Here is a 23,232-nt window from a genome sequence, read left to right as displayed (position 1 = left end):
GTATAGGGCGGGTGAATCTGGTTGCAACACAGAAATATTTCATAGAAGATTCCACGGCCTTGAGATAGACGACAGGAAAGATGATTTCATAAGCGACTTGCTTATGATTTGCACTGATTGTGATTCTGAAGACAAGATTTGTAGTAAATATCAACAGAGGCAACACATTTGAAGGCATGCACTGATTACAGTAAATATTATCCACTTCAACATGGTATTTATGGAATCTGTAGTGTTTAAGCTAAGGTTAGCACTAACATCAAGTGCAGACCTGTCTAAAGGAACTTCATTCAGGTGTCATTCTAATATCAAAACTCTGTCAGACATAACAAACAGCAGTTTGACATTATTTACTGGCCAACTATACAGCTAAGTTAAATAATATAATATAAAGTTGGTAAAGTTTCTGAAGAAAGGTTCCCTTTGTGTCTATATTTTTTATCTAAAATGGGCATTCAAATTGTGCACTTTGATGCCCTGATAACCCTAATTCCTATTCCCAAAGTCAGACCATCTTTTCTAAAGATTGCTCTCAGCGGTGTCACTATCTATGTGAGCAACCAGTGCGTTGATTGTCTGAGAGTTGACAATTCTTGCTCCTCAGGATGTATAATTGGCATGGCACAAAGGCAGGAAGACAGCATAATCATCATCATGTTGACCAGGGTAATTTGAACTGTCTCATCCTTTTCTCGACACCGACAGTCTTTTACAGAACACTTCTCATGTGTGATTGTTCTCTGTCATTTGCGCAAAAGGAAGTCTAAAAAAAAGAGGTTGTATGAAGAATCACATATGATGATGTGGATCATAATGTCCTAGGATACCAATAACCCTACATTTGTAAAAGGTCAAGTTATACATCCTACCTGCAAGCAGCACCACCATTCATTAGCAACATAGTGAAGCTATTTGCAAAGTTATAGGCTGAGTATTCTAAATAAGTGCCAGCTACTGGTTAATTTGCCATTTAGTGACAAATCATTAGCTGGCAAAGTTTTAACTTGAAATACAGGAATGTTTTCTGAAACACAACGACAATGAACAAAGACTTTTCTGGACCCCAGATATCAGGTATCGAGGGCATTAAAAACTGCTATGAAGATGTGGAATAAAGCTACAGAAGAAAAGGTTTTCACCTCACTGGCTTATTGCACGATCTACAGTTGGTATGCCGCTATGTGTTGCAGTGTGGTCGAAAACAAATCAATACAATTAAGACCGCCAAGCTGGTGGAAAGGAGGCACATGGAAATACTGAGACCACTGAGAAAGGACACCTACCAGCAGCTGCTCTCATACAAGACGCTGTGTGAATCAGGAAGTTAGCCGCAAAGATCGCTGATCACCTCGCTTACTCATGCAACCACCTGTTCCAGAAACACGCCTTGGGGGAAATGGGATGGTTCTGTCAGCAACGGTGCCACCCGTCACTTCTGCCTGAGAGTCTCTGCTCAACAAGCTATCTACTCAAGTTCTCGGCATGAACTGGGAAACTGCACTCTATCTGATGGTGAGCACAAAGTGTCAGTCAGAAAACAGTACACCATCAGAAATGAAGCCCTAATGTCATGCCTGACCTTATATCTGAAGAACTAATGTAGGTGAAGAGCATGACAGAGAGCCATGGCCAGTGATGGTCCTTAAGTAGATGATAATCGAGAGCTCCCCAGTGGGGCTTTTAAAGGCCATCAGCACCCAACCGTAGAGACCAAAGATGTACAATAGCAAATCATGGTTGACACCTCTTAACTGCACAGGTCAGAGCGAATAATGGCCTACCCAGAAAGCACTGGAACCACAAAACGGACCATATAAGCTAAGTTCACGTTCTATCTTTGGATCGGTTCAGCATGCGAGCGTGGTGGGCTTTTTTTTTCCTAAACGAGTGGGCCATTTCACTATTTACTGGTCAAGTCAGACAAATTTAATTGGGTTCTCTGTGCAAAGTGCTGTGACGAAAAGAGTTCACAAAAACAGAATGTTGTGGAAAGAGAAAGCACAATGAAGTGTTTGGGGAGGTTAAAGGCCAAAATCGTGGACGTCTGTTGAAGCCAATTGCGAAACAATCGGGCGTTTGGGGAAAACAGGGTGGTACAGGAGAAGTTGCATTGGGTAAGATGAAAGGTGGTGTGGACCTTTTATTCCACAATTATTGTGCTTATCATGAAAGAGCCACAGTTGCAGTCGCGCACAGCGGCAGGGAGAGTGGAAGCGTAAACAAGTGCGCCGTTTGAGAGGCTGCAGCCTTAATTCCATTTCGGACAAAATTTTCCTGGGAAACAGTTACATTAACTAGCATCCATAACTCAAGACAGTGAGTGGAAAAGTAATGCTCATGATGTATCATAATGTCATTACAGCAGTACTGTCAACACTTGGTATAAGACTGGGGTTTTTGTCACACCTCAAGCACAACCTCAGATTTAAGAAAACAGAGTGGTGAAAGAAAAGAGGCCCGAGGTGATTTTGTCAAGTTTTGGTGCAGACCAAGGATGAGCATTTTAATCCTGCAATGATCTGGCCTGGTCACAACTGCTACACTGCTTAATGGAGTTAGAGTTTCAGCCTCACCATTCAACAGCAACTAACATCTGAAATGAATTCAAACTATGTCAGAACTGTCATCTAATGTTCAATATTTCTAAGCAGGACAGAAAAAAAGAGCCACCTGATTCCAGTATTAAATTTAATGGTTACCCGTCACAGTTAGTTCTTTAACTTCGGTCCTTCTGCTCAATCCCCTGATGGTACTTAGTCCACAGATCATTAAAACATATCTCCAATTCCACTACAACTGCTGTGAGTGTGTGAATGTGGACATTCTTGATGGCTACACCACTCCCTCCTTTACATGTTCATTTAAATGCAACCGATCTGCTCGGCTGGTGGAAAAGGGTTGACAGTGGAAAAAAATAGCCCCATCACAGTGACATTAAGCTTTGCATGAACCCTGTATATCTCCCTGAAGGTTGATCACATAGTGTATTACGGTATATACTGTGTGTGTCCTTGTATATTTGTACCTTTAATTTGTAATGCAGGAATGACAAAAAAAAGAGGTATTTCTGAAGTTTCAATTGTTTTTTTCTTATTTTTATATGTAGCACATGCTGGTATAGAGATGCATTCTGCTGCATTTATACTTCAAGACAAACCAAAGCATGAATATATTGTTAACAATGATAGTTAATTGATTTCCTTTATCGGTTTAATTACTTACATGTATATTCGTTTGATCTGCACAGCTTTCAATTATCTTTGGATGTGTGCTTCATTAGTTTAATGTTAGAAGAGAAGTTTAATCAGAATTTATAATGGAATTAATGAAGTGTCTCCATTTCATTTGGTGCGAAAATGATTTGACATGTTTATTTGTTACAGAGATAATGTGGACACTTCTGTTGTGACCCTCAGGTGATAAAACTCTGTTTGTGTAAAGATACCTTGCAAATTTCCATTCCGTTGCAAGTTATAACAGTAATGCATTCATTTAATTGCTTGCCAATACTAATTTCCATGGCATATCATATTCTCCTCAGCCTAATTAACAACTGCACAAAGTGATAATTGTCTTTTTTGTTAATTAATCCGTTTCTTGGGGCAACACAGAAAAGCAAAATTCATCTGAAACCATTGCAAGTGATATTTCTTTGAAATAAAACTTCTAGTATATCTTTTGTGTTGTGATGTTATTGCTCAAATCTCGTCTTGGGAGTTATTCTAACGACAATTTTTCGGTTTAGTAGCTCCCTAAACTTTGACTCCATTTGTTCAGCCTTCTGATTTACTAGGTTGCACTATTCATACTTAAGAAGTGTCTTTGCTATTAAGACTTCAATCAAGAGTAATGTACCTCAACTAAAAATATGTTCTCGTAGCATCATGATCTAGCATGAAATATAGTTTTAGACATGCAAGAAATATATATTTTTAAAATTCTGGTATTATGATGTATTATTTATGTCTGCATCCGTGGATAAATAATTTGCCTTCAGGGTGTGATTTTAGAGTTAAAAGGATTCATAGTTATTAAGAATAAGAAAGAAATATCTAACAAATATTGTTTAAGGAAACATTTGCAAGGAGTAATCCTTGCAAATGTTTCCTTAAACAATATTTCTTGTGTTCTTTTTGTTATTGTCAAAATTTATAGCATTTTTAACTGAATGTATCAAGTTAAGCATACTCCATAGATTTGCCTATTATCTCTTTGACCCTTCGCTCATAACGATTATAATTTGCCTGAATCTTGCAATTAGAATTACTAATGTCCTGTTCTGCACAGCAACAGAACATAGCTGATAATTGTTTTTTCCCCCCATCACTATTACATGGGCCATGTAATAGATGTTGGCCGACTCGCCCCCTTTGGTGTCAGAGAAGCCTGAGATAAGCAGAAGCCAAGAAAGACAGGTGAGATTGGCATGGGGACGTCTTGAGAGGCCAGATTACCTCATTGCAATCCAGCACTTTGAAGAAAAGAGCAGCAAAGCAGGTGTGCAGAATCCCAGGCCTGACCTTTATCTGACCTTTAACAGTGGCACAAACACAGGCAAGGGGAAGCGCAAAGAAAAGGAGGTTGTGACGACTTCAAGGACCAGTTTCGCCAAGTTGACACGCACAGTCCCAAAGGAAAGGACAAACCCGCACGGATCTAATGAAATTGGCCACAGTGCTGGAGCGTGCCTTGCAGGAAGGATTAAAAAAAAAAGGGGTAGACACACAACTGGCCGGCCTCACCCAGCGGCTGAGCAGACCTGCCACTGACACCCTGGCTCCATCTGTGCTGGGACAAGCAGAGGCAGCCTGACTGCCTCCAGTGAGAATATAGCCTGGGCAATTTTGACAGGATTACCTCCAGCATCAACAAAGCCTGCTCCCTTTACCCGAAGGCCTTTCTACTGTAGAGCATTTGGATGGACTGGCCAAGTGTGGCGGAGCTCGAGGATGGACGTGTCCGTATATGGTAGACGGACGGTATATATATACATATATACACACATATATATAGCGGTTTCCTATCGACCACTCAAAGCGCTTTTACAGCACAAGGTACATTCACCCATTCACACGCATTCATACAGTGCTGCTGTTTATCAAGCTTTTTCTGTCACATTCACACACTGTTGGAAGAGCCATCAAAGGGCAATTAAGGGTCAAGTGTCTTGTCCAAGGACACTTCGGCATGCTGGCTGGGGGAAATGGGGATGGAATCACTGACGTGGATGACCTCTCTTCCTCCTGAGCCACAGACGCCCATGCAAATGCTAAATGGAGGATCACAGTGAGGTTTATTACAATCCATATAAACAAGCAAAAGCTAAAAAAAGACTGTAAAATAGCAGCACAATCCAGTCACCCCCGTGTGTGCTTTTGTTATACTTTGCCTTCTTGTGCTAGATTTTCAGTTATGCCTTGTTATTCTGCAACATCTTTAGCACTGCCGCGAGAACTTGGGTAAAACTTCAGTAAACACTGTATTCTGATGTTCGTTTGGAGGGTTTATGTGTGTGAAGGATTGGCCACGAGCAAGTGACAGCTTATGAAAGATGAACCCTGCACCCAAATGAGCAGAATGATACGAACTATAGCTCCTGCATGTTTGAATTTAAAGACCACTCCAGGGGATACAAAGGAAAACTGTTTAGACAGATAATACTTCTTTGCTGCCGCAAATCTTTAATGCCACAGAGCAACAGAGTGTCGGGTTCCTACCAAGTTTCGGCTACGTTTTCACATATCACCCAGGAAAAACAGTCAGAGAAGAGATGACCTGTTCCTCTTCAGGTGCTTTCTAATTTGGCAGCCACAGCTGATAATGTAAGCCCCCAGGAGAGGCCGCGGGAATGGGCAAAAATGGGAAAGAAGACACCATATTAATGGTTTTGAAGGGGTTTGAGTTCCAGAGAGGTAAGCAGACGCCAGAAAATAGTATTTGGGTTTGCGGGAAAAAGTCTTGGACGGATGGACGCTTAATCCTTTCTGCCGCCAGCTCAGGGTTTAAAACCTGGCCGGACTGCTATGAGATCCCAGGGAATCCATCACGTTCTGTAGCTTCCACTCTGGTTAACATTATTCCCACTGGGTGGACAGTGCAATGTCACCGAGAGCTCTTGATGTACAACAAATAAATGACCCCTTAAAAACTCCGTTGTGGCTCACAAGTTGAATTCATTATCTGGTTAGACTTGACAAAAAAGGCTGCCAATGGAGTTATAGTGTTATAAGTTTTAAGTTTTAATAAAACATTCATTTTTTTTTAACAAAAAATGCTTTTAATGAGAGTAAACACATAATATTTATGTGCAAGGCACACATTCAAGATAATTTGTTGCGGGATGATTATCTGTCCTTGGCATTCGGTGAAAACTCAGTATTTGGCTATTCCAAATGAATTGTGAATTGGCAGAAACACATATTTCATTTGTCATAAACTAGGGAACAAAATGACTCCTGACTGTAACTACTGTAGCTTTAGGCGGATCAATATCATCAAAACAGCCTTGTGGCGTTGCCAAATTTCGGAGGAACACTTCCCTCGGTTGCTGTGCACATGCACACTGTACAGGCCTGGTTGTACCACACATTGCTGGGCCCATCTGAGCATTTTGAATTATAGCCACATTGCAATAAACAAACTTACAAGTGAAGAATCGGGAACACAACAAATACAGACTGTATGTAACATCCACGTCCCGCATCTGAGAGAGTCGCAATAACTTTTCATTCCTGATTGCAGCGCCTGCAACCCCCGTTCTGCCCGCCTCCGTGTCCTTACTTCACTTGCAGCCATATGGATTATTCTGCCTCACCAGGGCAACAGCGGCTCTGTCGCGCGGCGCCTCGAAGAAAAGAAGAAAAAAAACCGGAACGCAACCGAGGAGACGGGGAGTGATCCAGGGTTAACCTGTGCGGTCAGATGCAAAATCCCGCTCCGATTGCAAGGCAGCGTGGGCTGCCGATTCCGCCCCCCTTTACCGCCTGTCTGTGACGCGGGAGAAGCTGCCAAACACTACAAGCGCACGGGTACATCAGGTCCATAATGACAACACGGCGGAGTCGGATGCACAAAGTCGGCCGCGTGCAGGTGAGCACGTCCTCTGCCGCACAGCTGCAGCTCTCAACCCCCCCCCCCCCCCCCCGTCTCGCCTTTCATTTGTTGGGCAATGTGACGCGAGAGAGCCCTGGTGTACCCCGGGGCGCACAGCGGCCACACCTGGTAGGAGAGGACCTTAATATTTTTCTAAAGAGTAAGGAAGAAAGAAAAAAAAACACAAAGCAGTGACAGTTAATTACAATGACGGGAACGAGCCTCCTCAATCTTAGGTTAGCCTCAATCTAATCTTTGCCTCGGGGCGCCTCGGTGCTGCGGCTCCATCACTGGAAAGAGACACGAATGAGAGAAGGGGGACGACGAAACACCTCGCAAAAGGCACCTGGATGCCCCCCCCCCCCCGCCCGCCCACCGCTGCAGTTTTACGTGAGCCTGTTCGCTCTTTTAAATCACTTGTTGTGTAACTGCGGTGGCTGTTAAATGTGACAAATTGGCCACTGGATGCTCTGAGCCCTCTGTCGATGCACGTATCTGAGTTTTTTGTTGTTGTTGTTTTTTTTACAGTGGTGGAAGAAGGACAGCAGGTCGATTGTTTAGTTAGGCGCATGTGTCAACGCCGCACAGCAAATGTGCACGCGAGATGCGATTTAGACGAGAAGATCAATACCAATTTTGCATCTGCCCATATTTTAGACTTGGACCTAGTCCCGCATGAGCGACAAACACATCAGATCAACAATAACACTCAGGATCATCTGCGGCAGCCGTCGTGCACATCGCCACAGCTCCAGCAGACCATTAAAACTATGCAAGTGAATTTTTATTGCACTTTCCCGATGTATCCACATATTTCACATCCTTCCCCCGGTCCACATCTTTCTCCGAAACTCCAAATGGCTCGCTCATCTTATTTAATTGACTTGTTGCCATGGGATCAAAACGAGCTTTTTCGGCCCGGTTGCTCGGTTTTTGCACTGATTAAATGAACAAAGGGTTGAATTAGTGAGTTTCAGAGGTGCTGGTAAGTGGGCTTTGTTACTTTTCGGAGAGGTACCTGGCCAGCAGTTTACCCGTTCCCAGTCATTGTGCAGAAATAAAAGGCCACTTTAGCCTTTTATTCAGCAGACAGACATTAGGGTCGCACCATTGTCTCATGTAGCTCTCGCCACCAAGCAAATCAGCGCAAACCCTCAATACATCACAATACTTCCTTGACATTTAAGCAGCATTTCACACCTGAAGTGGTTTTGCAGTGGGGATATTTTGAACTACTTGATATATTTATTTATTATTCTGCAAGGTTACTATAGCTACCAAATAAATGTAAAAGTGAAATGTATGAATATATATATATATATATATATATATATATATATATATATATATATATATATATATATATATATATTCTGCTTCTTATAGTAGCACATGTAATGGCACAAGTACCTAAAATCTGCACTTGCACTGCAGTACTTGAGTAGCTATACTTAGTTACTGGATACCAACCCGACTCTCTACTCACCATGAGAGAATACAAGCAGGTTCAAGGGCGCTCCGATCCCGTTGCAGGTCTCGTACCTGTGAGATTTCTGTGGGCGTCAGCTGACAACAGGCCAAGATAACTGGAATATTTTTGGCTCGGCCACTTAATACATCTTCATGTGCTTTTTTTTAAAAAGATTTATATTAAGAGGCAACAAAGCCAGAGAGGAGACGAAACCCAGGGGGAGTCCGAGGCTGCCTCGGCCTTGCCCCCCCCGCCTGTTGGGAATTCCTTGGGTGGCTGGAAGTCGCCGGCGGCGTACACCTCCATCCGCTGGAGCAAAGTCATAGGGAACACCGGGCGAGCGCTTGATGTTCCGAGTGACTGGAGAGAACAAGAGCAACACAGAGTCAGCTGTGCCAATACATTCATCATACTTCCCATCATACCTCCCACCCCATGGACCAACCTCCCCGAGTAGATGCGGCGTGCGCCGATGTGAATTTGATGCAGAACCGCGGCCGCTGCGGCTCAAATTCGAAATGCCTCTTGCGGTTGGCTGGTGTCACTATTTTTGTGGGCTATTTTTGGGAGAAAAATGCAAATGAGGGTTTTAATTCATTCATTCATTAACGAATAGCCCCGCATATTTCATAATGTCGCATTGTCCGACAGCTGCCCCTTCCCTTTTTCTTCTTCTTTTCGTCCCATCGCATACATCCGAGCAGATATGCGACTACTTGATGAACGTCTATTTTAGTAATACACACTTCTATTGCCCCCATTACGGCGGTATTATTTCAAACTGCTCCAGTTGCCTATATGGCGTGTGAAAAGAAAGTCTAAGCCAATTTTCTGCGGAAGAGGAGCCTCAAGAACATGTCTCTGTTAGATAAGTTAATTACCTCCTATCCTACGGCTACACACCAGCTTCCTCCTCCTCCGCCACCTCCTCCTCCTCCCCCCCTCCTCCCCCGCCCCCCCGCGAATGAAAACTACACTCCTACATGATCGAGATGCACTACATGCTAATGCTAATTAACTCACCCCGCGATTATCTTCAACATGCAACATGCACCAGGTACGCTGTTTTCACGGAGCCACCGAGTATGTACGTTCCACCCATCCTCCCATATATGTCACAGGGCTAATTTATTTCGCTGAATAGAGGATTCAAGAATGCAGAGGTGGATTAGTTATTTTCTTTTCCAGCAGGCAGGTGAGTGTGTGTGTGTGTGTGTGTGTGTGTGTGTGTGTGTGTGTGTGCGCGCGCAAGGCAGGGCTGTCAGCGTCAAAAAATAGAAATGATTTCCAGTATTTTCCTTCGGCGACCTGATGGTCCCGGGCCTCGCAGGCGTACAACAGGGAAGTGGAGCAATTAACGGTGATTGCCGGAATAATTGTCATTTTCAAAAACACATGTCTGCTCTTCTCGGGGCGTAATGACTCCACGGGGTTGCCGAGTCACGCGGCGTCTTAATCTCTGTTTGCTGTTCTTACATGCCTAATGGATTAAATGAGCATGTTTTGTGTTGCTTTGTGTTGTTGTTGTTGTTGTTGTTTTTGTTGTTGTTTTCGTTGCAACGAAAAGTGAACGAAGTGAATATTCATGCAGCGCGGCGGCATTACATGTGATTCAAATAACGGATTCATCGTGCCACGCTCGCGGGCGCCTCTCGTGCGTTTAGTGCCACTTCGAGAAAATGGTTTGTGTCCAGATGGAGCACACGTTTCCTCGTGAGTGATTTAATGTCCCTTTCTCGTCCTGCTCATCATTGTCATCGGGAGTAAATTGCATGTTGTCTTGCTCTGTAGCGACAGTTCGTGTTACAATAATCCCCCTGGGCAGGCTGAGAGGTCCCTCCGCCGCGGTCCGAGGATCCACAGGTTTACAAGGACAACGTGGATTATAAGTTCATTGAATGTGAATTAGTATTGCAGACAAAAAAAAAAAAAAGATTATTGTCAGGTTGCGGTGCTTTCGTCTTGGGAAATCTCTGCAACTCTTTTTTAGAACGATTCACATCTTTGAGAAGAACAAATGAGCTGGTTCGAGAGTGAATGAGAGTATTCAGAGATGGCCTTTTTTTTGAGGGGGGGAGGGTCCCTCAGTGGGATTTGGGATAAGCAGGCTTGGTAAATGGTAAGTGGACTGTATTTATATAGCGCTTTTCTAGTCATATAGACCATTCACCATGGTCCATAGACGCGTGGGGATAATGTCCGAGCTGCAGTCGTGACCGTCATCATTAGGAATCTGTGAGGAGAAACCTCGGCTGTGTTCTCTGGCTTACGTGTCTGAGTGTTGGACATAAGTACAGTGTGCAGATAGTGGCCTCTGGTTGTTATGGAAACAACCCCTTTTCGTCTTTCTTTTCTTTTTCACCGTGACAGAATGCAGTCCCTGTGGTGCCTTTCGAAAAACAAATAACATAAATTAGTCCTTGACATGAAAAAGTTTCGGCCAACGCCTGGTCTGCACTTAGGCCCCTTTTTCCACGGCTCTCCATCAGCCTGTTTCATCACCGCAGAACGAGTGGCACGCGGAGAGAACACCGAGGCGGACGGAATAGCGGCTGGATGCACCTTTTTCTCTTTCTTCAAGAAGAAAAAGATAACGCAATCCTTCCCTGTAAATATTGAGAATTGACACACTCCCTGAGTCAAGCGTCGAGGTGTCCCCAGTGTCGACGCCGGTGCGTCTGTGGATGCAGCGGGAGTGCGAGCTGCGCATAATCCGGCATGTCAGTGCTGCTTTGGCTGGAAGCTGTCGGGGTTTGTTGTCGCCGCTATGCACTCCAGTTGCTCGGCAAACTAGACGAAGAACCCCTCCGTGCGTGCACACACACACACAAACACACACACACACACACACACACACACACACACACACACACACACACACACACACACACACACACACACACACACACACACACACACACACACACACACACACACACACACACACACACACACACGCACCTTTTCCACACAAGCACACGGCCCACTGAGGGGAAAGTCAGCGTGCGAGCTCGGCGTGGCCCCCCCCCCTGTACGAGGCGTGTTTTTTTTTTTGACTGGATTATCCCGGCTCCACCTCGCCGCTGAAACGCATTGAGTTGCAAAAAAATGTTCCTCCCTCCCCTTGCTATCGTGCTGGCTTAATGACTGAAAAGCCCCTCTTGCTGGGGCTCAAAGTCAAAGGGGGGCCGCGGCAAAAAAAAAACAAGCGAGTTTTAATAAACACCACTAAACGCAACCTTAGAAAGTCACAAGTGAGAGCGCTTGAAGATCACAAAGGGCACATGTTTATTTTTCACTTAATTCCGCCTCTAAATAATAATAATAATAAAAGAAATCGATTTCTATGAGGTCTTTCTGCAACGAGGCAGCCTCTGCCTCTTCAACGCATCTTTACCCCCCTCTGCTGGTGAACGGAGGCAAATGTGAGCATCCACAACGGAAGGTTCATTCAAAACATCTTCCCCCGTCTCTGTGTTGTGACGGAACACATTCTGCCACGGTGTCAAACAAACACGCCGAACACGCGCTGTAAATTTCCATCGGCGCCGCGTCTCGTTTTTTTTCCAAGTCGGCGGCGGGAGGAGTTCCCCTCCTCTCTCTGCACAGCACTCCTCCTCTCGCTCTTTCACCCGCGGCAGAACTCATTCGCTCCGCGGCCACGCTGCCAGTGCGGCGAGGAACGGGAGTCAAAGTGACGGAACAGATATGAACAGACGTCCACGAATAGCATCAACCGATGTGGCGACGAACAACATTCAAAAACCTGGGGGGGGTTTTGGTGCTTTCCTTTTCAGCTGCACTCATCGTCTCCTCCGGAGTTATAGCTTCTCTCTCCATCCACCATCTTCCCTCCCTGTGGCCCTTCTCCACCCTGTCACACACGGCCTCCTCCGGCCCATTATGCTTTGTTTCGTGTCTGTGGGCCCGTGGACGCCGGGGCGAGCGGCGTACCGATGATTTCAATCCATCTCGGGAACCTCCCGTTTCCTCCGCCGCCCTCTCTCCATCAGAAACTCTGTTCATCTCCGTCCCCCCCCCCCCACACACACACACACACACACACTTTAGCCCTCAATTCTCCACCTGTGCCAGTGCCCTGGTGCTGATGGATGTAAAGTAAAGTTTGACTTTCCTCAACAACTTTCCTTGCGTAGAACTCAACAGAAAAAAATGGTATTAGTGTGCAACCTGTGTCTTCGATACACCGTGCTAATGCAGGTTTTAAATATATGCAGGGCACACTGCACCTGGAAGTGGTCCCGATTGCAACGGGATCGGAACTCGGTCCCATTTTCACCTGGTATTAACAGCTGATCTATATCTGGATCCATTATCTGGATAATAGCATCCGATTCCACAAGGCCTTTGCATTCATACCTGGTATTAATATTCCTTCTCATTACCTCCGTTAAGATAACGCAAATGAGTGAGGCGTGGCTGGTGGACTTCGTAATCAGTCGTGCAGCATCCCAGGTCAGGGGAGGCAATGCCATAGATGGATGTCTTGCATTTTTTTAAACCACTTTTCTTCTGGGTTTTTTCGCGAGCGGAGGCTTGCTACAGCTGCTGCTGGGCTTAGGCTGGCAGGGAGAAGGGAGGGTATGGCTGATCTTTCCCTGTCCGCTGGTCAGATTTATGTATGGAATGATAAAGTGGTCAGGACACGTGGATTGCAGTTGCGCTACCTGGGATCCGGTTAGGTAACCCCAAGGCCGCTAAAAAGTAGAAACAATCCAAGGACAGAAAAAAATTAGCAGAGAAGCTGGGGAGTGGTCATCTGATTATGCCAAGTGTTTTTTGGGTTTGCCAAGCTGAATAGCCTGTCACCGTAGGTTCTCGGGCTGCTATGGGGGGTGGAGAGCAGACAGGGGACTGTAGGATTGGGATTGGGTACAGAGTTGGAGGAGGTCAGACGGGGTATTGTGGGGGGGGGGGGGGGGGGGGGGGGGGGGGATTTATAGAGGGATTTATAGATGAGGAAGAGGATTTTATAGGTGATGCAGGACGTGGCTCGCAAGCCAGTGGAGATGGATGAGGGTGGGGGCTGTCCGGGTTATTTCTGGTGCGCCGGACAGAGCGGACAGACGGGAGGTGACGATGGCGTGGACGAGGGTCTCTGTCACGGAGCGTCAGCATCGGTTCTACGAGAACTGGCACAAGCCCAAGGGGCAGGCCTCCGCCGAAGCGCTCTGCGCGCTGCGTTCCCCCGTCAACCGCACCGGGCACGGACGCGCAAGTGCAATCCGAAACCCCAAAGAGGTCGAAAGGTCGCCAAGAGAGACTTTCCGAACCTTCGCTGGCTAAGAAGGAATCTGTCAAGTCCACACAGCAGCCGCACTTTCGTGTCAGGAAACAGCTACTGGGGGAGCTGGGGACGGTAAGGCACGACTCCTGCAGAGGAGCCCCGGATGGGAACCTGCTCACCTGGAGCCGCGGGGGAAATGTTCAATAATGAACGAGTAGTGACTAATGAGTGACTCATGAATCTTCTCTTTTGCAGGAACCTCGCGATCATTCGTCAGCTGGATTGCACACGAGCGCGCAGACGCACACACGCACACACACACACACACACACACACACACACACACACACACACACGCACGCACGCACAGACTCTTTTCTCTGTATCTTCCCTCTCCTGCTTTTGTCACTGTGCACTGGCTGCTCATGTGTTCTCCGTCTCCCGAGGGATTTAACTTTACTCCTCTCCCCTTCTCTCGGCACCCTGCCGCCTCCTCCTCCTCCTCCTCACTCTCTCTCTCTCTCTCTCTCTCCCCCTCTCCGTCTCAGGAATCAGACACAGGTTTGCCACTGCTGAGGAGGCAACCGTGATAATCCTCAGGCTCAACTTCAAAAAGAGCCTCTAAAGACGACACTCTCTATGGCTCTGGCAACTCAGCCCGTTGCCTCTGCTGAGGGAGGGGGAAAACACACACACACACACACACACACACACACACACACACACACACACACACACACACACACACACACACACACACACACACACACACACACACACACACACACACACACACACACACACACACACACACACACACACTCACAAGCTCCCCTCTCACCTGCCCGCTTCTCCTCTTCCACAGACACTTGACTCGACTTGCTTCTTCTTCATCAGCACTAAATGTTCTTCAGCTCAACTCCCCTCGCAACACGTGCTCCCATCCCTGCCCTTGTCCAAAGGCGGATCTCTGCAAAGGCGTGGAAAAGCGTTGGGGGGAATGAATGGGGACGGAGGGCGGAGTGGATGGGACGGCGTGAAGCCGAGCGACGGCGGAAGAGGAAGAGACAGGGAGAGAAAAGAAGACGGAGTCGCCGGTTCTACGGTTTTGGTCTCGGAGGGGGAAGCTGGCACATTGGCAGCAGACCTTCACACGGCTCGGCTGTGCCGGAGGGGAGGATGGAGTTAGTAGCAAGCGGATTGTGGTAGTAACCATGGTCCTCCCTGATTTACAGTGCGGCCGCCACATCCAGGGGCGGGTAAAGACACGTGGATACTGCTTGAAAGAATGTTAATTAACACAAGAATCACACCGCACTTCCGTAGGTCTGCGTGAATCTCTGCGGCAGTGGTTCTTTGACCTCGTTGGCTCGGCACAATTGCGCCCGTGAGCTGTGCGCGGTTCTATCCAGCACACAGATACTCTGGACTAGCAGAACCAGATTGTCATTTCCTTTTTGAATACCCGCGAAGGCCAAATCACACGAGCATTTGAAAAATGGCTGTCGCGACGAAAATCGCTGTGACCAGTTAATTCACCTTGTCGGGGGTTGAAGTTCAATCTGGGCAAATCTCTCCAATCGTGTCCAATTTGATTGTGGCCGCGTGACAAAGGCCAGAGCGGCAAAACATCTGGAAAGTGCCAACGGAATCCAAGAGCAGGGGAATGCAAATTGAAGGAAGCTAACGTGGCTTATTGGCCCTCGTCACCCGCGGTCACGAGACAAGTGTCTGTTGACGTCAATGTCCCGTTAGCGACTGAGCTAACTAGCCTTCCAACTGTCCTCCGTATAGTTTCAGCAAAAGGAAGATGTCATGAAGTGAATTAAATTACAACGGGCCACATGAATCTAATTATTTCATCTAGATTTTTAAAAAATGTCACGTGCCGAACAAAAACACCGTTCATATGGCGCCCTGATCTCCGGCGTGCGATGTGTGATTTTCCCACTCTCTCTCTCTCTCTCTCCTGCATCGCATTCTCTTTGAGTTACTTTTTTCCTGCCGCGTGCCAATTCTGTTGATTTCGCCCAGAGGTGCCGTACTGCTACGCCTGGCTGCCGGCAGGGAAAGTGAAACGCCAACCGCCCCGTCTTACAATCACCCATCGCTTACGTGTCATTAACTTCATCCGTCCCCATAGACGGCGCGCTCCGACAGCATGAATTATTTATTTCATTACGGGTCTCGCTCGCCCCCTTCTGAGCGGAAAGCCCGACACGAATAAGCTGTTCTAATTCCGCTGACGCCACAAAGCACGAGCCGTCTTCCGAGTAGCCGGGGGAAGGCATTTTTCGTCGGCCGGAAGGAGCCAAACAGGCGCTGCTTGAAAACATTGAAAAAGACGGAGGAGGCCCCGCTTCAAAGGAAATGGCCCTCGCAAAATCGGCGTCGCCCGATCTTTGGCGAGCAGTCCGGCGGGCCGGGCGTGCTCACCCGAGGGCCGGGCTAAGGCTGCGAAAGACCGATGGCTCCCACCTCGGGAGCGAGCGGGGCGCTTCGCGCTTCGCGCTTCGCTCGCTAACGGCTCGTGGTTGATTTTCAGCGAATGCCACGTCTCTCTCTGTCGCCCCCTCCTCAGCCGAGAGGATATTGGATATTGTTCTCGCAATTCTCCACCTACGGTGTTCCACCTTTGGCTCTGGCGTGCAAACGCGGAGAGGGCGACTTTTGCAGGAATCAAAGCCCATTGCCTGTAAATCGCTGGTAAACAAGACCTCATTATTTCCGACCGTGTGATCCTGCAATCACCAGGGACACGCAGCAGACATCTGCGTAGCTAATTGCACGAGCTCATCTGTTCAACGACTGAGCAGCATTTAGCATCAGGAAAATTATTAATTGTTTTACCTATATTTTAGATTTTTTAAAATTTGTTTTTTTTTTAGCAAGAGCGCCAAAGTCCCTTAGTAGTTTTTCAGGCGGGTTGTAATTGATTTCAAGACCGAGGCAGATTTTGCCATTCACTGACAAATGTGTGAAGTGCTTATTGATCTCAATGACAACCGCTCAGCTTTGTCGGAGTTTGAAGGCTTAAACGAGAAAGAGAGAGGATGTAAATTAATTAATCGGATCAAAAAATTAAAAATTAAAAAATAAATCTCATGTACTACTTCAACTTTGAATGAAACATGCCCAGTTTTGACTTCACCTCAACACCTGCACGACGCGGCCGGTCCACAAAGACCCCCTCACCTGGTTTTCCAAGGGTGTGAAGCCGAAGACGGAGAGCGGCCAAAGCAGATTGGATGTGATATCAGTTCGGGGCCCAGGCGAGTGGAGGGGTTATGCACTCAGTCATACGATGACACGGCCCCTAATGGGGAAGAGGAGCGATGCGCTGATATCCTTAATTGATGGATTAGAAGCATATAATTCCCCGCAGAGAGGGGACGATCACGAGAACAGTGGAGGAGGCAGAGGAGCTGGAGTGGGGCATGGCGAGCGAGAGCTCGAACATGACCTGCACGGTTAATTGAATGGGGAACTACCCGGGATGTTTTATTTAAATGAGGCCCGAGGACACAAATGAGGAAGAGCGGGAGGGGAGGATGAGAGGGGAGAGGAGAAGAGCCACGTGAAGGTTTGAGAAGGTGGGGAAAGGGGCAATAAACAAGAGACTTTGTCAACAATTTGTGATTGAAAGTAAAGCTAATAACGCTGTCAGTGAGCACGGAGCCAATCAGGAGCCGGAGAGCGGTGGCTTTCTGTCAATGAATGGCCACGCTGACGCACGACGGACGGGGTCGAGGCAAACGGAGAAAGGAGGGGGCCTGGGGGGCGGATGAACACCGCCGCGCCATTTATACATCAAAAGTGAGAGGCAGATCCGCGGCAGAGACATGGACGGATGGGTGGAGGAGAGGGAAGAGACCTCCGGAGGGAAGCAGCAGATCCCTGTCTCAAACTCCCCTTTCATCTGGCCCACACAGTGCCAGATCAATCCGAGCGCCCGCCCATCATTAGGCATCAAAGGGCTGTAGGAGGGGGATCCTGTCTGCACACAGCTAATCCCCCTTTAAATGTGCCTTCTCAGAGAACAAAGCCGCCACTGCATCCGCAATGCATTTCCGTGATGCGCCCCCCCCCCCCGTAGCTCCGGACGAGCGTCCGGTGGCGTCTGTCGACGCGCCAATCCGCAGAGGCGAGGGTTGCGTTTGAACGTCTCCACTTTTTTTTGGGCCCAGAACTCCTGGTCCCCGTTGATAAATGTTCCCCCCAGCCAACTTGGGGGACATGTAAAACAAAGGTCAGCCGTGTTCACTTGGAGTAAAATCATTTCCATCGCATCGGATGACAAATGGAGTCGGTTTCTTGCATTATTGTCAAGAGACCCCTCCAGCCCCCCCCCCTTTCCTCTCAGCCCTCTCACTCTCTTTTTCTGTACTCTGCGTGTCTCTTACTGTTCCTCCCTGAAATCCATGAATAAATAATTCAAGCCACAGATTTTTCATTTTACGACTGAATATCATATTTATCCCTTACTCGATCTTGCCACCCACCCACGTCTCTGAAGGAGCACATAAAACACTGTGTCTCTTCACCTGAGACTCAAACACGACTTTGCAAAAGCCCTCAGCATTTTTTCTCTTCCCTCTCTCTCTCTCTCACCGCTCCAGGATCTCTTGGGCCCCAAAATGTTGTCTCAGCACCACCTGCGTTGCTTTGTTTTCTCTCAAGGAGCCATCTTAAGTACCCTCTATTCCCTCTTCTCCTTCGTTACCCCCCCCCCCCACCGTCCTCCCTGCGTTGCCCTCCTCTCGGCGCCGCGCCGTGAGTCTGAGACAGTGACAAACTCCGACAAGAAAGCCCGCGATGGCGATGCGTCTCGGCATCTCAATAATGGAGCGGCTCGATATGAGAACCTTGTTGTCGGGGCCCCTCATGGCTCACCGCCTGTTGTGTCCCATCCGTCAGGCGAGAAGCAGCGGGAGGAGAAGTGGGGAGACACAGGGTGGGGAAGGAATAAGGGATGGGGGGAAGGGGGCTATGGCTCCGTTATCACAGCAATGGGATTAATGGGTGTGCGGGGTTTTAAATGGCTCCTGATGACAGCAGAGGCTTCACCGTGTCTGTATCAGTTATCGGCAGGTTTCACCCCCGTTACCCCGTCTCTTTCTCTTTCTCCCTCCCCTCCCCTCCCCACACACACACACACACACACACACACACTTCAACCACCCCCGACTCTTTTTCTCCCTCTTCTCTCTTTGAACCCCACAGTGTAGACAGCATGATGTCCAAATTAGAGAAGGAGATGGAAGCCAGTACAAGCACACAGCCCGGTGCGGCGAGTGGGCTGCATGACAGGACTTGAGCATTTTTCAGTATCAGGCTCCCCCGGGCTGAGGATCGGAGACCTGCAGAATCGGTGACATATTTTAAATCACTTCTCACAACATACATTATCATTAAAAGTGTTTATACGTGACCTTTTTGGGGGTATTTCCACACTTTTAGCTAAGCATTTGGACAAGTTTAATGTAGCCATTACGTTCAGCTAACAAATCTGTTCCATTGGGCCCTTGAACTTCACCCGTTCATTTATCAATCCAGTACTTGTACTTATCTTTTACAACTGTATGCTTTTTGGTATTTCAATACTTTTAGCTAATAGCCATTTCCACCCTTTAGCATTAGGTTCGGCTAACGGGTCCGACAGCGTAACTTCCAGCTAACTATGTCAACCATTTTAGCTCATCATCTTAACTTTTCACTTTTGGCAAATCATTCAAAAACGGTATCATGTACTTTTACTTAACTACTTCAACTACAATCTGTCCACGTACCCATGCAGAATAAATCCCCCATGGGGTAACAGCACCGCCTTTCTGAAAGCCGCACTGGGCCATACGTGGCTTCCACAACCGCTGAATAGACGCCACCAGGTGCAGTGCCGCATCAGTTCCTTTCAAACTCGTACGCTAAAGCCGGTCTAACCCTTCCGAGGGCGCTTGCTGTATCTTTTAGGCAGAGGGACTTTGACAGAGATGTTTATTCACTACTCCCTTTGGCTCAAAAGGGTTCATTCATCCGAAAGAAACCTATGCTCGTGGCGGCAGATGGGCTCGGAAGGAAGAAGACCCCACCGTCAAAACAACAAAGCAAAAAAAAACCTCCTTCCAACAGCGCAATTCCTTCTCACTCTTGTCACTGTCAGTGTTTTTACATTGAGAGAATTGGAGGAAGAGGCTTTTAACGTGGCAAAAACCAAACTCCATTTGGGGAGAAAAGACCCAAATACAGCCATTTGACTGCCACCGATTGGCTCCCAGTCACAGACAGGCCCACTGTGAAGACTGAGGATGTCTCATAGTTTGCACCGTGTCGATGAGCTCAGTCCTCCTTGTGGGTGCCGTTTCCCTTTCTGTCCCGCATCCTCTCCATCGCAAAAGTCCCCTGCAGGTCTCCATTATCCCCTTTTCGGCGAATCCTATCGGTTCCAAAACACACTCACACGCACACGGCGTACTGCAGAAATGTTTTGGAAGGGGTTGATTCAATTTGCTTGTTCCTGTGGCAAATAACGGGGGCAGGGGAAAGTCGTTCAGACAGCCACGTGGATTCACTTCACATCTGCAGCTGATGGAAAAGATAAAAAAAAGAAAAGAAAAAAAGAGCCAGAGAATATGAATAAAAAATGTTACCTGGTGTGATGACTTTTTACCGCGCTGGCCTTCCAGGAAAATGGTTGTATTCTAAGGAAGGAAGGAGATAATAATGTTAAAGTTACAAAGGTATTTCATTTATACATTTAAGTCTTTCCCAGTAGAATGATACCGAGAGCAGCATAAACACACTGACAAACACAGATGCACATGAGCACCTGAGGTAACCGTTAATTCACATGCGCACCCGGACACGTACTGCAGCATGGTGAGCATCCTCAAGTGCAGCACGCGGGAAGTGGTGCAGGCTTTTCCAGCACCACGCACAGCAGCGATCCCCCGGCACATACGGCTTATTCAGCGCGACGTCTCCAGCACCATGGACAGCGACGATCCCTCTGGACAGTGTGTACCATACACTGGTGGAAATTGCCGGAGGGCCAGATCATCCAGACCGCGTCCCCTGAAGGACGCAGCGCCTACAATTGGACGATGGTGGATAGGACGTGGGCCAGACGAAAAAAGTCAAATAAATGCATCAAATACATTTTTTTTTTTCTTCCAAAGATGCTGTTTGCCATTTTATCCAATTGTGTACGCTCAAGAGTCAATTTATCCAGAGACAATGGCTTCAAATTACTCCGCCAGCACCAGCAAACATAATATGGGATATTACAGCTTCATTTTTGTACAGTGATAGTAAGTGGAGACGTGTCATCCATCTATGTGCATATAGGTTACATTTTCACGGCAATACATATGTCACTGTCAGTGTGTGCTTCAAGGAAAACTGAGGGTAATAATATTTTGTATGTTTTCTGATTTTTCCCCCAATCTTTGCTGACACTCACCCTAATTTAATCTTCTTCCCAGTAGCTATTTAAAAGCCTTGATGTGCAGTTGCATGTTGATTGACTGTGATTGCCCATATTGTCATTGGATTCACCAAGTCTGAAAGACCGTACTTGTTGTAACTGTGCTTATTGTAGCTGTAATTGTTGAATTAGAAATGTGAAAGGCTTTGCAGTGAGCAATATTGAATTATTAAGAGTCGTTTCATTTCAAAACGTAACAGTCAGCTAGTCTGCACAGATCAAATTAGAGATATAGCTTTCCCGTCGCGGAGAAAAGACCACGGACACAACAGAATTTTTTTTTTCCAGACACAGAGACGGGAGAGCCCGCTGTTATCTATTTTCCTTAAAGCAAAAAGTTCAGAGTAAATTATCGAAACTTTTAGCCAACGGCAGAAAATGTACTTTATCGGCGCCATCGTTATTTGTGTTTGTGGATTTAATTCTCCCTGTCACCGCTTCATCCCTCCGCTGATGATTTGTTACGATGTCAAGAGACAAAACATGGAAATTGCACAGAGGGGATCGGGATTTTACTCCTTGATAGCATCTGCTACTAACTATTCTGCTCAGCATGCAGAATCGGTTTTCTCTGAAGACCCGTTCCCCCCCCCCCCCCCCCCCCCCTTATCTTATTTATTTGTAGAAAGGCTTATATTGTCTCATACACCACAAGGTGCACCTAGGAACCTCTCTGCATGGCTAAACGGGAACACTTACAGCCGTCCCGACCCAGAATGGCAATTAGCCGCGGTAGACTGGGGAACAACACAGAGCGGAGTTGGTATGCAGAGAGCTCTGCAAAGTTAATGGACTTTTAAATCGACACTGTGAGCCAAATTCCCTCATTAATGCCATCCCTCGTTTCTGCCTACGCGACCATTTGATTCCAAAGGTCAACTCTCAAATGTCAACATAGGAGCGGTGAATTCGAGTAAACCTTTATGATGCACGCACCGTGTGCTAAACGCACGCGATGTGAAGGAGCGGCGGGGTTAAGGAGGGGGTCCCACAGACATGGTCGAATTTTGATTTCACAGCTATTTACCTGGCCATACACAGTCATTGGACGTGATATTCTTCACCGGGCTGCTTTTGCATTTGGATGGTTTCACGCTTGGCTGCGATCCCCTCATAATGTCACCGAGCCGCATCGCTGCAGACGTGAGAAGCTGCCTTGCTTAAAGGTAACCGATGTCTTTTCTGCACCAGCATATTCCTACATCCATTTTTAAAGATGGCTCCTAGATCAATTTGCAAAGTCCTGAATCCGAGTCTCCAAGACATTAGGATTAAAAACGGTTAAAAACCTTTTTTCCCTATCACTGCTTCCTATGAGCAATGTGGTCCTTCACGCACAGACAACTACATGTTCTTAATGCATTACATTTGTTTGGGGGGGTCAGGTGAAGGACGTTTGATGTCATGTGCTTCTGTAGCTTTGCTAAATATCAAGTCACTGTCAAATTCTCTTTCGGACAAAACCATAACCACGCAGTCGCGATAGAGATGATTATTATAATTTTTTTGGTGCTTGTGAATAAGTAATGAAAAAAAATGTTTTTGGACCAAATTTGTTACCTGTTTCGTCATTAATGTTTAATGTTACGCAGCATTTTCAATCTATTTCTTAATTGAAAGCTCAGTATAGCTAGTCTGCAACAACTGTGTTTGGTAACTTTTTTTTTTTTTTACCAACTTTGGTCTGGAGAAGCATCGACAGATTTATTCCTGTCTTTTGCACAACTCAGTCAAAGTAAAGGAAGGGGAAAAATGAAACCTACCTGTGGGATTCAGGCCGAGGCCAGTGCGGGTGTTCTAGAGAGGAAGGGGAACAGACTACACAGAGATTCCATGAATGATTCTGGACAATAACAGGAGAGGTTGTCATGAAAAGGATCCCGATGATGGACATCTTGCGGGGACCGATCCCGCGGCCCTGGGTCCTGTCCGCTGAGT

The 23,232-nt window shown here is 46.9% G+C and overlaps 1 long non-coding RNA gene across 1 annotated transcript in view; it reads right to left on the bottom strand.

The window, feature by feature from the left end:
* Nucleotides 1–21,852, bottom strand: part of LOC118291841 — a 38,124-nt gene extending 16,272 nt beyond the window's left edge. The window contains exons 1-2 of the long non-coding RNA XR_007031956.1: nt 20,679–21,852; nt 20,459–20,509 (exon numbers count right to left, since the gene is read on the bottom strand). This is a non-coding gene — a long non-coding RNA (uncharacterized LOC118291841). The remainder of the gene's footprint in view (nt 1–20,458; nt 20,510–20,678) is intronic.
* Between the last annotated feature and the right edge of the window lie 1,380 nt (nt 21,853–23,232).

Source organism: Scophthalmus maximus, chromosome 12 (genome assembly GCF_022379125.1).
Source record: "Scophthalmus maximus strain ysfricsl-2021 chromosome 12, ASM2237912v1, whole genome shotgun sequence".
NCBI lineage: Eukaryota > Metazoa > Chordata > Actinopteri > Pleuronectiformes > Scophthalmidae > Scophthalmus > Scophthalmus maximus.
Note: the sequence above shows the minus strand (reverse complement) of the source record. Positions and strands in the feature narration are given on the sequence as shown.